Here is a 15,016-nt window from a genome sequence, read left to right as displayed (position 1 = left end):
AAATGGCCGTTACAGAGGATGTTTTGTCGCTGAGTATAGTCATGTTTAGGCAGATGGAAGAACTGGCTTTCAGTCAGAAAATTGTCAAACAAAGCATTTCTAAACCCAAACACAAAGATGGCGGGTCTTCATTTTTTTGTTCTTTGACAGATTAGAGTAAATCATCTTCAGGAAGTAATGAAGCAATCTGATTCCTATTCTTAAAAGTGCTTTGGCAAAATAAATAGATACAACATCAGTAGATGCAAACACCACCTGCCTTATAATATGTACAAAAACAAAATATCATAACCTTGAATTGTTACCCTCGGCACTATCACTATACATGTTTCTCCATATCTGAAAGGTGAAGCAATGGAAGGTACGCTTTTAAAGGTGAGTATCAATGAGACGGGGGGTACCCTTTGCACTGAATGGGTAAGGTGACAGGGTCTCTTTAACCACTTTTCTACCACGCAAATTTGAATTGTTCGCACACATGTTAAAATCTGAATTGTTTGCTAGTAAATTACTTTTTAATTTTTTTTTTTTTTTATATAATTACATTTTTTAACACTTTTAAATGTTTATTTTCTTGTCACAAGGGGGCTAACAAGCCTCCTATGTGATAGCATGGTCAGGTAGCAGGTCCCCTTTATGGAGGCACCAAGGGTCTATTAGACCGCCAATGTGTCCCTTGCTCTCTATTGCAGTAGCTGGGGAATAACAGCTGTGAACCCAAAAGTGACGTACTACGCATTGTTTCCGGGTTCATTTATTGCAGAGATCAGGGAACAGATCTCTTCCCACACAACATGTTCAAGCATTGTACAGTGGTCCCAGCCACCCTGGATGAAGGACTGCAGGCAGCACCAATGCGGTAATGTAAAAGTGATCACACAATGACCCAGATCCCTTTTACAGAAATTACATCTTAAAAAAAAACAATACAGAGTTCATGGCTACAGCAGCAGCCATGAGTTTGTTTTAATCCCTTAAATACCAAGATGTACTATGGTAGAACAGGGGCTTGAGTACATTTCTAGGCAATGCATATGTTTTTGGTATTGTGGGGAATGCGTAGAAACCATTAAGGAACGTTTAAAACCCCTTCTTCTTCACCTGGAGACACACCAAGACGTCAAAGGAAGTCTCTCTAAAGTAAGAGGAAATCTCTCTCCGATAGTTACATTGAAACAGGTGTCCCAGATGGATGGTTTCTCCTTACCCCCTCATTGTAAAGTGACAGTGGAGTAGGTTAATCTACCTAATGGGGATACAGACAACAATAAAACCTGACAAAGGTTCTACTCTACTCCTACTCTATCCAGAACTATACATAGTTTAGGCTGTGTAAACCCTTTAAAAGTATCTATCATTATAATTCTTCCATTACAGTTCTGCCCTCATGGGACAAAGTACACGTATGTGCTTTTCTAGGGTCTCATAACCCTAGTTATGGGATCTCACCTGCCCCTCCGACCTGGGCGATCTGACAACAGCTATGAAGGAGACGGCTAATTCATAGCATATGCCTATTCCCAAGACAAGCGGGGCACGAGAACTGCATGGGGTGGGGGGGTTGTTAGCTTTTGCAATCCTCTTGTATCAAGAAAGTTCTCACAGCTGAGACAAGCTGCAGCTTTAAATCACTCGTTTCCTTCATAGCTATTGTCGGATTGGCCGTGGCTGGATAGAAATGGGGGGGGGGGGGCAGTTTGGGCCTCATAGCTAGGGTTATAAAGCACTTAGAAAAATGGGGGGAACAGCTCTATATGTAGGGAGCAGAGCTGGAAAATAAAAATTATAATGACAGATCTTTAAGTATATACTCACTGTACTAGACACAATAAGGGTAGATTCCAGTGTTGCCAACCTCCCACACCATTTTTTACTGACAAAACATGGGAAATTACAGATGGAGCTAATTTTACTGACAACCTGAAAAATTACTCCTATTAAAAACTAAGACAATCAATATTTAAACAGTATAAACATAATATGGAAACACTGACAATACCCATAACAAGTAATTTGCCTGGTCTACACTTAAAAAGTCAACACAGCATGACAAATTATCAGCCCCTGATATTTACAAACAGTTGTAAAAATCACATATTTTTATAAACTCTCTGTAAGTGTACTTACTTTCTTTCTTCTATTCTCAATCATAAGACCTACTGGGAGGATGTTCCAGAAGGAGGAGGAGATCAGCAGCAGGTGGCACACCATGTACGGATACGTGCTGCTTACTGGAGTCCACCTTGACTAAGCTCTGGTGTTGGAGTTTTACCCCAATGTATGATGTTACTACCTCACTCCATGTGACAGTGCCTGAACATAAACACATACAGATCCATAGCTCTACTCAAAACCGACCTCTCTTACACATGGACGGGCTGGGTGCCCTTCCACTATCCTTGTGAGCAAGCAAGTGGTGAAACACATCAAGGAAGGTTGGTTTTAAAAACACTGCAAGAAATGAATTGGAGTGTGGCAGATATTTTTTCCTGAACATAGACATATAAAGAGGGTCACACTCTTCCCCATACCTGTAAGCCCCTCTTTGGAGAAGAAGTGAAACAAAGCAAGGGCCCCAATGGAACAGGGAAGCAGCAGGGATATGTGTGTATAACATGATAGGAGGAAGGGAGTAGGCACTGTCTTTTTGCCCTGACGTTGAGGTCGCTTTAACCACTTGCCGCCCGCCATATAGCAAAATGACAGCTGCAAAGTGGTTTCAATATCCTGACTGGGCGGGGGCGCGCATTGCGGCGATTGTTGTTGCGGGATGTCAGTCTGACACCCCGCAACACCGATCTAGGGAGACTCTTTACCACGTGATCAGCCGTGTCCAATCACGGCTGATCACAATGTAAATAGGAAGAGCCGGTGATCGGCTTTTCCTCACTCACGTCTGACAGACGCGAGTAGAGGAGAGCCGATCGGCTGCTCTCCTGACAGGGGGGGTCTGTGCTTCCCACCAGGGAAGCCGCCCAGGACCACCAGGGAAGCCGCCCAGGACCACCAGGGAAGCCATCCACACTGGACCACCAGGTATGCCCCCTAGACCCCAGGGAAATATTAATCTGTGCCCAGGCAGCTGCCAATCAATGCCCAGGCATCTGCCAATCAGTGCCCACTCACAATGCCTACCACTGCCAGTGCCACCAGGGATGCCTATCAGTGACGCATATCAGTGCCCATCAGTGCCACGTATTAGTGCCCATCAGTGCCCAGCAGTGCCACCTATCAGTGCCCAGCAGTGCCGCCTATCAGTGCCACCCATAAGAACCCATCTTTGCAGCCTTTCAGTGCCCATCAGTGTTGCCCATCAGTGCCCATTAGTGCCACCCAGTGCCACCCATGAGTGCCCATCAGTGCCGCCTATCAATGCCCATCAGTGCTGCATATCAGTGCCACCCATCAGTGCCGCCTACCAGTGCCCATCAGTGCCCATCGTCAGTGCCCGTTAGTGCCCGCTCATTGGTGCCACCTCATAGGTGCCGCCTTATCAGTGCCTGTCAGTGCCACCTTATCAGTGCCCATCAGTGAAAGAGAAAACTTACATATTTACAAAATTTTTTAACAGAAACAAAAGCAAAACTTTCATTTTTTTTTCAAAATTTTCGGTCTTTTTTTATTTGTTTAGCAAAAGATAAAAACTGCAGGGGTGATCAAATACCACCAAAAGAAAGCTCTATTTGTGGGAACAAAATGATAAAAATTTAGTTTGAGTACAGTGATGGATGACCGCGCAATTGTAATTCAAACTGCGACAGCACTGAAAGCTGAAAATTGGTCTGGGCAGGAAGGTGTCTAAGTGCCTGGTATTGAAGTGGTTAAAGGTTGATCAGTAAATGATGGTAGAATGTTCATCTTACAGCAGCCATCGGTGACTCCAGTAGACCAAAGACCAGTTGCAAAGATTTATTTTTTTTGCTTTGACAGAACATTGTTCAAGATAATTCAACATCCATGAAATATTTACCTTATGGGAGAATTAAACATGACCAGAATAAAATGACCACATGCTCTCATTCATGCAATATAGTTTCTCTTACTTGTTCAAATAAACAATCAAAGGAATATGGGGGTGTATTTTAAAATCACTTTATACAAACAACTTTTCAGATTTATAAACCTAAGAATGGATTTAATAAAATCCAGAGAGATTTTTTTATTCCTTTGTATATACATTGAGAATTTTGTCTCAATGGGATGAAACTCAGGGATGAAAATTTGGCTGCGTTTTTTAGATCTGATTAAGTTTGACGAGAGATGGTTTCTGTGTGACCCGAAAATTCAAGCCGTTTGGATGTTAGGACCACCCTGCCAAGAAGTAAGGGATTTGGTGATCCTTCAGGCTAGAGCGGTTTGTTCCCCAGATAAAAACTAGGAGGCCAATAGAGGGCCCTGGGGTTGGGAAAAGAATTTAAGGCTTGGCTTAGGCGTCTGTCTTGTCCATATGTGCTGGATCTGGGCCTTGAGCTTGCAGAGGTAAGGAGTGGCAGGCAGAAGCGTAGGAGGACTGCTGATTTATCAAAATCACTTGACGTTTTAAAGCTGACACTGCACTCTTCTGACAATAGCCCTAGCCCATTGCTGTTATGGAAAAGCAAGCATGTACTGTGTATCTGTGACTATGGTATACACAGTATAATACCAAAACAATAGTAAAGCTTTAGAAATACACAGAAATCTCATCAGTTTACCATTTTAAAATAATGTCTCACTTTTTTGCTTCTAAACCAAACTTGTCACATTGTAAAATGATTTTCCATGGTGGTTTGCTCCTAAAAGAAGGTATCTGAATCAGTTATGCCCCGTACACACGGTCGGACTTTGTTCGGACATTCCGACAACAAAATCCTAGGATTTTTTCCGACGGATGTTGGCTCAAACTTGTCTTGCATACACACGGTCACACAAAGTTGTCGGAAAATCCGATCATTCTGAACGCGGTGACGTAAAACACGTACGTCGGGACTATAAACGGGGCAGTGGCCAATAGCTTTCATCTCTTTATTTATTCTGAGCATGCGTGGCACTTTGTCCGTCGGATTTGTGTACACACTATCGGAATTTCCGACAACGGATTTTGTTGTCGGAAAATTTTATATCCTGCTCTCAAACTTTGTGTGTCGGAAAATCCGATGGAAAATGTCCGATGGAGCCCACACACGGTCGGAATTTCCGACAACACGCTCCGATCGGACATTTTCCATCGGAAAATCCGACCGTGTGTACGGGGCATTACTCAAAATATTATGTGGCAGGGTGAGGCCTTGCCACTGTGGAAATGTAGGAAAAAGTGATACAGGGTTTGCACTTATGCAGAAAAATGTTTTTTAATCTTTCTCCTGTTTTTGTAAATCCCTATTTTATCACAGTTGCATGATAGTTTATGTTTTTGGGGTTGTATTGAAGATATGCAAAGAGAGATTACACAAACACTTGTAGGTATAACATTTAACTAACCACTTGCCGACCAGCTGCCGTCATTATACGGCGGAACGTCGGCTCATTCCCACAAATCGCCGTACTGGTATGTCAGGTCCTTTAATGTCCTGTACACACGATCGGACATTGATCGGAAATGCCGACAACAAAATCCATGGATTTTTTCCGACGGATGTTGGCTCAAACTTGTCTTGCATACACACGGGCGCACAAAGTTGTCGGAAAATACGATTGTTCGGAACGCGGTGATGTAAAACACATACGTCGGGACTATAAACGGGGCAATAGCCAATAGCTTTCGTCTCTTAATTTATTCTGAGCATGCGTGGCACTTTGTCCGTCGGATTTGTCTACACACGATCGGAATTGAAAGGATCGGATTTTGTTGTCGGAAAATTTTATAGCCTGCTCTCAAACTTTGTGTGTCAGAAATTCCGATGGAAAAAGTCCGATGGAGCCCATACATGGTTGGAATTTCCGACAACAAGCTCCGATCGCACATGTTCCGTCGGAAAGTCTGACCATGTGTACAGGGAATACGAGCGTAGCAGGCACGCGTGAGCCACCGAGGCGCGGCGGGGGACACAATGCGCATGGTTGGCGGCCGTAATGTCTGCCAGCCACCCGTGATTGCGGACACGAGAGCAGGAACGGGGATTTGTGTGTGTAAACACACAAATCCCCGTTCTGACAGGGGAGGAGAGACAGATCCTCCTCTAGTCAGTCACATCCCCCCCAGTTAGAAACACATAGGAGGGAACACATTTAACCCCTTGATCGCCCCCTAGTGTTAACCCCTTCCCTGCCAGTGACATTTACACAGCAATTAGTGCATTTTTATAGCACTGTTCGCTGTATAAAATATCAATGGTCTCAAAAAAGTGTCAAAAAGTGTCTGATCTGTCTGCTGCATAGTTGCAGTCCCACTAAAAATCGCAGATCGCCGCCATTACTAGTAAAAAAAAAAATAATAGTAAAAATGCCATAAATTTATCCCCTATTTTGTAGACGCTATAACTTTTACGCAAACCAATTAATATATTCTTATTGTGATTTTTTTTTTTACCAAAAATATGTAGACGAATACATATTGGCCTAAACTGATTACATTTTTTTTTTATGTTTGGGGATATTTATTATAGCAAAAAGTAAAAAATGTTTTTGTTTATAGCGCAAAAAATAAAAACCGCAGAGGTGATCAAATACCACCAAAAGAAAGCTCTATTTGTGGGAAAAAAGGACGTCATTTTTGTTTGCGTACAGCGTTGCACGACCGTGCAATTGTCGGTTAAAGCGACGCAGTGCCATATCGCAAAAAATTACCTGGTCATTAAGGTGGGAAATCTTCCAGGGCTGAAGTGGTTAAAGTGGTACAAGGCACAAGGTTTTTTACCTTCATGTATCCCCCCACAGCCCCCCTAATACTTACCTGAGCCTCCCTCTTGATCCAGCGATGTCCATGAGAGCCTTGCCTCTCCGGGGACTCGCACTCCTGATTGGCTTTTGGCAGCAGTAGGAGCCATTGGCTCCCACTGCTGTTAAACACAGCCAGAGACCCAATCAGGAGACAGGGGGTGGGGGTGGCCGAGCCATGGCTCTGTGTGTTAATGGACACACAGAGCCGCAGCTCAAGAGCACGTCTGCTTGGGTGCCCCCAGAGCGGGCTGCGTGCTGTAGGGGCACCTGGCAGGAAGGAGGAGCCAGTGTGGGACCCGAGAAGAGGAGGACCCAGGCTGCTCTATGCAAAATCATTGCACAGAACAGGTAAATATAAAATGTTTGTTATTTAAAAAAACAAATACAAGGTTTTAATATCACTTTAAGTAATGACAAATACAGATAACAAATGTAATGATATTATAAAATATAACAAGAATACTTAACTAAAGATGCTGTTTCAACCATGGATCCTTCCATGTGTAGTACAGATGATCAGAATCAGACACATGCACGATGGCAGCTCTGAGGCAAGACAATTATTCCAAGTTTTAGCTGTATATAGGAATTGTGTGTAAGAAAATGGCCAACACCCGGCCAACTACCCTTGCAAAAAAAATGACCTTTGAAGAACTTGGTCAGTTTGTAATGACATTCCTTTTGTATGACATCAGCTAAGGTAAGCAGAATATTGGAGGCTTTCTTACATATTGCAAGACAACTTTAATAAGGAAATATGACATTTCCCCATTAATCCCAAAACAGGGGCTGGAGCTCAGAGACCCAAAAGTGCTTTGGGGGAGAAGAAGTATCCAACTCAGTGTCTATGTTTTCCCAGTAACCAGCAGGCTAAGTGTTCCAGTGTTCACAGCCTTTATATTCTAGGATCTGACAATAGTTCAGGGCTCCATCTAAGAGACAGGAGGTCAGGAGGATTCCAAGCCTTCCCTAGGAGTCAGAGAGGCTGCATGGGGCAGCCAGAGCATGTATGTCTGCACAATGAAGGAGTAGTGACAGAGCAGCAAGTTGCTGGAAAACAGCTGGAGTATAGAGTGTGTAGTAGAGCACTGAGGTGCTATGTTTGTTAGTCTGGAGGACCAAGGCAACAGACCTGAGCAGCGGTGCTGCTAAAGCGGGCCATGAGGCTGGAGTAATTTATGTTCTATATAGCTGTATCCCAGCAAGCAGCTAAAAGTCTACCAAAAGTCGGTGTCAGCCCCACAACATATTCATGAGAATCCACAGAGGGAAAAAAGATAATACATAAGGTATAGATAAAATGGAATATTTTATTGAGAAAAATTGTGAAAATTATCTCCCATGGAACTGAAAATGTCCAGGAGCGAGTATGAGCACAAAAAACAATGTAAACACACCATATAGCAACTAATTCTGATAGTATACTCCCAAAAGGACACAATGCTTTTCGACCTTGGGGGTCTTCTTCAGGGAATTGCCTTTGGACAACAGATCAGGACAACTATAGCCAATGAAGTATTATAAATGGAGCAGGTTCTATAATGCTCTCGAGGGGAGAGAGGGAGAGCTGGTGCTATGACCGGACATCTCTAGTTTTCCAATATCAGCCTTATCTTTTGATTGTCATGAGGGTCGGGGCAGGCTGCCTATTCTGGTGAACCAAAGGCCACTGGCCATGCTGCTTCTGTGATACATGACCAGAAACATAACCTATATCTCTGAAATTGTTTCAGCTAAGGAAGCTTTTTATACACTTCTATGACTGGCTGACAACCCTTGTACTAGGGACATTTACATCTTTTTGGGCTATCTGGAACCCCTCTTTCCATCTAAAGTTCTTCTTTTCCATGGGGACTCTCAACATTATAGAACCTGCTCCATTTGTAATATTTCATTGTCTATAGTTGTCCTGATCTGTTGTTCAAATGCAATTCCCTGAAGAAGACCATGAAGGTCGAAACGCATCGGTGCCTTTTGGAAGTATACTATCAGAATTAGTTGCTATATAGTGTTTTTTCACTAATTATGTGTTTACATTGTTTTTTGCACTTATATTTGCTCCTGGATATTTTCAGGTCCATGGGAGATAATTTTAACAAGTTTCTCAACAAAACATTCCATTTTATTTATACCGTGTTATCTCTTTGGGTGTCACAAAGCCCCTATCTCTTTCTTTCCCCATTCCCTCTGTGGATTCTCTTCAGTCATTTATGTTCGCTTTGATGGTGAAACCCCTGCATTGGAAAAGGATTTTCTGTATGAACTTTTCAGTTTTATTAATAAAAGTGGGCCAATAATCCCCTAAAACAGCACTTCTCGAGTGGACTGAACTCACTGGAACAGGAGATTGTGACCAGCTCACCACAGATCTCCAGAGCAGGTCCAAAGCTTTCATTCAGCGATCACAATTTTAAAACAGAAGCAATGTTTCTGAGCCTCGCAGGACACCATCATCAGGCATGTGACCCATCAGATGCCATTTAGTTGTGAGCAGTGTCCACAATTGAACCAATTGGTCAATCTGATGCCTCATTTTCTTACGGTAGCATCCACAAATGAAGTACCCTTTCAATGGGCAGCCATCAGGGGTGGTGTTCGGGAAACCAGTCAAGCGATTCAAATGCACTATTCCAAAACAACAGGTTTTTGCAAGGTGGCTATAAATGTTAAGGTGATGCTGAAGCAATGAACGGCTGGAACCAAAAGGTAATGAGGGCAAGAGAATGTCACTAGCACACCACGGATTTCCAGAGCAGGCCCGAAGCTTTTATTCAACGATCACATTATTAAAACAGAAGCAAGGTTTCGGAGCCTCACAGGAGCCCTTCATCAGGCACATTACAGCCGATCGTCTCTACAGCACCCCCTTAACATCTACACCCACCTTACAGGAATGTGTGTGTTGGGAATAGAGTGTTTGAACTTCCTCGAAGGCACTACCATTGAGCGAAAACCCCAAACCATCACATATTATAACACCGTGGTATACTGTAATTATATACTTATTTTCTTGATCATCATCCAGAACTGATGTTTAAGTTTTGATGGGCACTTACAAGGTTGACTCACCCATTGGCTTTCAGGATCTCTTGAAGACACGAATAGTAAAATTGCACTGGAATAGTAAGGGTTTCCACTATCCTTTCACAGGCTTTATATTTTTCCAGACGACCTTCAGAATTATTTTGTGCACATTATAGAATACCTATTAGGGGAGTGTAACACCATCATTTGGCTTTGTTATGGTTATGGCTGTTGGTGATTCTAAAAAAATATCTTGCCCCCAATGTCCCAGCAGATTGTAGGCCATTTAGAATATGAAGGTTCTTATGGCTTCACATTCTCCACATAGACCTCTGATTCCGCTGAAATGGCACTCATCTTTGAATCTTTACTCAGAGTCAAACTCTTGATTTATATTAACCCCCTGATCTAGTGGCAGATCTCTGAGGTGCAAGAAACACAGAAAGAAGACTTTTTCTCTGTTGGGATCACAAGCTAAGGATGAGGCTATAGGCAAGTAGAAGGTACTATGATTTCTACCTCCACTTACTACTTTATACTGGATAGCGTTCTGTACAGTATTATTTTAAAATGTTAAACCCCTGTTAATCTATTATTTAAAACCAATTCCATTTTGGACAGTAGGACAGTGTTGCTGTAGAACAGGGTTGTCAACCCCTAATTAACATAGTTACATAGTTATTAAGGTTGAAAAAAGACATTAGTCTATCCAGTTCAACCTGTTTTGTATGAGTGTGCTTGTGTCAATAGTGCATTGTATATCCCTGGATGTTGTGATCGTTAAGGTGCCCATCTAATAGTTTTTTGAAACTATCGACACTCCCTGCTGATACCACTGCTTGTGGAAAAGAATTCCACATCCTTACCGTTATGACAGTAAAGAACCCTCTATGCAGTTTAAGGTTAAACTGATTCTCTTCCAATTTTAGTGAATGGCCGCGTGTCTTTTTGAATTCCCTTTCCATGAAAAGTTTTTTCCCTATGCTAGGATCACCAGTAAGATATTTGTACATTGCTATCACATCCCCTCTCAAGCATCTCCACTCCAGACAGAATAAGTTCAATGCTTTTTGTCTTTCCCCATAGCTGAGATCCTCTCTAATACCCTTATTATCTTTGTTGCCCTTTTCTGGACTTTTTCATTGTGGGCCACATCAGCATTATGGTTGCCCTCAAAGGGTCAGTTGTATCTGTGTAGCAGATGATGCAACTGAAAGGATGGTCGCACATCACTGGTATCATTCCACAAGAATTTTTAGTGAAGACTGATTAGACAGAATATGGTTCTGCCATGTTGTTCTGTTCTGTCGGAGCAGTCCCCAATAAAGTTTCTTGTGGAATCTGTACATTTTTTCTGTTAAATAAATAAATAAATAAATAAATAAAAAACATTAGATAAGCATCTGAACGACCACGACATACAGGGATATACAATGTAATGCTGACATATAATCACACACATAGGTTGGACTTGATGGACATGTGTCTTTTTTCAACCTCCCCTACTATGTAACTATATGATACCAGCAATCTACAGTGCCTTGAAAAAGTATTCATACACCTTGAAATTTTCCACATTTTGTCATGTTACAACCAAAAAAAAATAAATGTATTTTATTGGGATTTTATATGATAGACCAACACAAAGTGGCACATAATTGTGAAGTGGAATGGAAATGATAAATGGTTTTCCAATTTTTTTACAAATAAATATCTGAAAAGTGTGGCGTACATTTATATTCAGCCCCCTTTACTCTGATACCCTAACTAAATTCTAGTGGAACCAATTGCCTTCAGAAGTCAACTAATTAGTAAATAAAGTCCACCTGTGTGTAATATAATCTCAGTATAACTATACAACTGTTCTGTGAATGATAAAATGATAATGCTTTTCTAAATTTTTTAAAAATAAATATGTGGAAAGTGTGGCGTGCATTTGTATTCAGCCCCCCCCCCCAAATCAATACTTTGTAGAACCACCTTTCACTGCAATTACAGCAGCAAGTCTTTTTGGGGATGTCTCTATCAGTTTTGCACATCTAGAGAGTGACATTTTTACCCATTCTTCTTTGCAAAATAGCATAAATTCTGTCAGATTGGATGGAACGGCAATTTTTTGAAGTCTTGCCACAGATTCTCAATTGGATTTAGGTCTGAAATTTGACTGGGCCATTCTAACACATGCATATGCTTTGATCTAAACCAGTGGTTCTCAACTCCTGTTCTCAGGACCCACCAACAGGCCAGGTTTGCAAGATAACTAAAATACATCACAGGTGATATAATTTGCTGCTCGGTGATTGCAGTATTCTAGTCTGCATCTCTCCAAGGTAATACTTAAAATCTGGCCTGTTGGTGGGTCCTGAGGACTGGAGTTGAGAACCACTGATCTAAACCATTCCATTGTAGCTCTGGCTGTATGTTTAGGGTCATTGTCCTGCCGGAAGGTGAACCTCCACCCCAGTCTCAAGTCTTTTGCAGACTCTAACAGGTTTTCTTCTAAGATTGCCCTGTATTTGGCTCCATCCGTCTTCCCATCAACTCTGACCAGCTTCCCTGTGCCTTCTGAATCAAAGCATCCCCACAACATGATCCTGCCATCACCATGTTTGACGGTGGGGATGGTGTTTTCCGGTGTGATGTGCAGTATTAGTTTATCACCACATATAGCGTTTTGCTTTTAGGCCAAAAAGTTAAATTTTGGTCTCATCTGACCAGAGTACCTTCTTCCACATATTTGCTGTGTCCCCCACATGGTTTCTCACAAACTGCAAACGGGACTTCTTATGACTTTCTTTTAACAATGGCTTTCTTCCATGAAGGTCAGATTTGTAGAGTGCAAAACTAAGAGCTGTCCTGTGGACAGATTCTCCCACCTGAGCTTTGGATCTCTGCAGCTCCTCCAAAGTTACCATAGAAATCTTGGCTGCTTCTCTGATTAATGCTCTCCTTGCCCGGCCTGTCAATTTAGGTGGACAGCCATGTCTTGGTAGGTTTGCAGTTGTGCCATATGATTTTTCGGATGATGGATTGAACAGTGCTCCGTGAGATGTTCGAAGCTTGGGATATTTTTTTATAACCTAACCCTGTTTTAAACTTCTCCACAACTTTATCCCTGACCTGGCTGGTGTGTTCCTTGGCCTTCATGATGCTAGGGGTATCAGTGTAAAGGGGGCTGAATACAAATGCACACCACGCTTTTCAGATGTTTATTTGTAAAAAATGTGGAAAACCATTTATCTTTTCCCTTCCACTTCACAATTATGTGCCACTTTGTGCTGGTCTATCACAGAAAATACATTCACTTTTTGGTTGTAACAAGACAAAATATGGAAAATATCAAGGTGTATGAATACTTTTTTAAGGCACTATACGACCCTCCTTTTCAACTGGCATAGAATTGTGTTATTCGCATAGTAATTATAAGCAGATGTCCAGAGTACCCCACCCCCCTTACATCAGATGTCAAGAGCCCCCCCCCCGACCATCAAAAGTCAAGAGTCCCCCACCCTCCCCTATATCACATTGCACCCCCTTACTTTATAGAAGATGCGGTGGAGTTTAGAAGCATAGAAGTGTAGGGTCTTGAGGAGGACCAGAGGAGGGCTAGAGTAGGCTGCTAGAGTTTGCTGAATGCTGAAACCAGGGGAGGTGGAGATGAAGAGAAGCAGGATCTGTAGGAGGAGTTCTGTCCTCCTCTCTGTTGCAAACTGCTGAGATGGGGGGGCAGTGACAAGTGTCTCTCCGCAGCTGCATGGGGAAGCACAAGATCTGGCAGAGGAGTTCTTTCCTTGTAGAACTGCAGCTGCAGAAAAGTGTGAGGGCCATATGAAATGGCCTGAAGGGCCAGATTCGGACCGCGGGCCTTGTGTTTGACACGTGATGTAGTAGGAGCCCAATGAAGACCATCCTATGTGGCTGGGATCAAGAGCCATTGATTGGGCTGTTAGGAGATGCTGAGGCAACATCCTAGCAACAAAAGGCAGGATAGTATGCTGCCCTCTGTGGGAGTTTTTTTGACCAGGCTTTGAGAGGTATTTAAATGGTCTACACCTATAACATGGGTATTATTTAACTTTAGTCAAAGCTGCACAGTTTGTTTTGATCTACAGACAACCCTTATCTGCCTAGGCAGTTTTTTTTGGTAAAGGTAAACTATCCCCTTAATCTATATCTGGTCGGAAGATATAGTATGCACAACAAATGCACTCAAATGCAATGCAAATACAATCCATACGACAGTGTGCATACATTTTAAAAATCCAAATAATAAATCTGTTGTATGAATGTCTTTTTTAGTGATTAAACATGCGACTGCGAAGGGAAAACATTTTCTCAGCTCCCAGTAAAATGTGCCTTTTTTATCCAAAAAATTAAAATCACAGCAATGGACAAATTTGCTCCATTAAGGCTGTTATTTACATCTAACAGCTAATAAATAAGCCTTTCGTTTGGTCACACCTCATTCTAGCTGTGCAGATCATAAAAATGACACATCCGTTCGGAGGGGGTGCTGGAAACGGCGAGCCCGAATGAACCAAAACGGAGTCATGGAATATATGAACCGGATTCTCAAAATACAGATTTTTGGCGTGCTGTACCTTGTTCTGACAGATTGTTTTTGGAAAGGCTTTGAACATTGTGTGAGAACGGCAGCTGTATTAGGAGAATGAATAGAAATATTTGTATGAACAGATAGATATACTTGTACAACAAAACATTCCACCAAAGGGGAATTTCAGCTCCATGTTGTTTTTAAGCAATTCAAATGTGATGGACCTACTAGATGAGGGGTCTCCAAACTTTCTAAACCAAGGTCCAGTTTACTGTCCTTCAGACTTTATGGGTGCCGAACCGGGACCATCGGGAGTAGAAAATGTCCCGGCATCAGTGAATGTAATCACATGTAAATGTGAATGTAAACAACTCCCCATCTTTGGTGAAGGTAATCCACTGGAGTCCTCTTCCACTCCTCCACGACGACATCATTGGGCTAGTAGATGTTATAGACCTTTTGCTCCTCCACCTTCCATTTGAGGATACCCCACAGATGCTCAATAAGATTTAGTTCTGGAGACATACTTGGCCAGTCCATCACCTTTACCCTCAGCTTCTTTAGCAAGGCAGTGGTCGT

The 15,016-nt window shown here is 42.3% G+C and overlaps 1 protein-coding gene across 2 annotated transcripts in view; it reads right to left on the bottom strand.

Moving 5' to 3' along the window:
* LOC141117810 (uncharacterized) overlaps positions 1 to 15,016 on the bottom strand; it is a 192,907-nt gene that overhangs the window by 121,910 nt on the left and 55,981 nt on the right. The gene's annotated exons all lie outside the window — the stretch shown is intronic.

This window comes from Aquarana catesbeiana, linkage group LG13 (assembly GCF_042186555.1).
Source record: "Aquarana catesbeiana isolate 2022-GZ linkage group LG13, ASM4218655v1, whole genome shotgun sequence".
In the NCBI taxonomy this organism is placed as follows: Eukaryota; Metazoa; Chordata; class Amphibia; order Anura; family Ranidae; genus Aquarana; species Aquarana catesbeiana.
Note: the sequence above shows the minus strand (reverse complement) of the source record. Positions and strands in the feature narration are given on the sequence as shown.